Source organism: Cupressus sempervirens, chromosome 9 (assembly GCF_028749045.1).
Source record: "Cupressus sempervirens isolate cs-2001-9-10 chromosome 9, ASM2874904v1, whole genome shotgun sequence".
NCBI classification, from domain to species: domain Eukaryota; kingdom Viridiplantae; phylum Streptophyta; class Pinopsida; order Cupressales; family Cupressaceae; genus Cupressus; species Cupressus sempervirens.
Window position 1 is genome coordinate 498,788,694 of NC_143126.1, and position 1,464 is coordinate 498,790,157.

The following is a 1,464-nucleotide window of genomic DNA, read 5'->3' on the forward strand; positions in this document are numbered from 1 at the left end:
ATCCTTTATTAATTTCAACTAATTTGACGTTTTATGCCTAGGTATTTTAAATCAATTCTTAATTATTTATTCTCCAAATTTCTTGAATGTGCTACCCATTTATCCATAATTAAGATTCTCATTTTTAATCACTAATTTTTTTTGATAATTCTCGAATGATCTATAACTAAAGATACCCTAACAATTCCCATGCCTCATCTAAGAGTCATACTCTAATTATATATATATATATATATATATATATATAAAATGTCATATCTTACTTTCAAATATAAATCCAATTACACAAATTACTTCTTACATCCTACTATCCTAACCAACCACCTATTTACATAAATGTTAATATAATGGTCAACCCATTAATACATCTCCATGAAATAAAATAAGACTAAATAAATAACACTAAACATCCCATTATTCTTGCAATTGTTTCCTGCTAACCCAACCTACCTCTTAACACCTACCTCCACCTAAGACTTTACTACTCCCAAGCACCTATACTCCTAGGAAAGTGCATGGACAAATGTCCCCAACCTTGTTCATGGGAAAATCCCTTCCCAAGCATCCAACATTCCAAAAAGACGTGAGGCAACCTAGGAAAAAGGTTACTAACATATGTCAGACCATGGACCAACTCCCTATACCATCACATGTGCCTAAAAGGGAGTTTCAAAAAGGAGATGTCTCATTTCAAAGGTGGATGCCATGTGTTAGAGGAGGTGTCTTGTCTAAGGTAAGGGTCAACATCAACATTTTCACGTGTGCCTAGGTGTTTTAAATAGAGTATGATGTGCTTAGACTTTCTTTTGTTTATTTTTATTTTTATTGTTTGAACTTTATTATCAATTGGTGGTGAAAGTTTCTTTTGAGCATATCCTAGTTTTAAGGGATAGGTGCCTAGGCCTAACATAGTCCTTGACTTTACATAGTTTTAAAATTTATGTATTATTATTTGTTTGTGTGGTTTTATAACATAGTGACATGTGATTCATAGAAGACTTTTCTTACAATCTCTAGGAGCTAGGTGTTCATTACTTGTTGAGTCTTATTCCTAAGCTAGGATATTATTTAATTAATATTTTATGCACAATATTCCCAGTATATTCCTCTAAATAAAATATTGGTCTATAATAGAAGAGACTTTAATTTCTTACCCTCATACAAATTCCAGAGGACAAAAAGTGCACATACAACATACCTTTCCTTATAGATTTAGAGTGTGAATTACATTGAAATTCCTTTCATCTCCACTACTACGAAATTTAGAGAGTTTTCTAAGTGATAAGTTAGTGATACTATAGTCCATAATGCATTAGTATCATATGACTTAATCTTAAAACTTACATGCACAAAGTTTCTCTTTAACAACTGAATCATATTCCAAGTATATGGAATAAACTATCAAAATATAATGCTTTCTTTTCTTAACATATGATTTTACAAGTCAATCACTTATGATTTCCA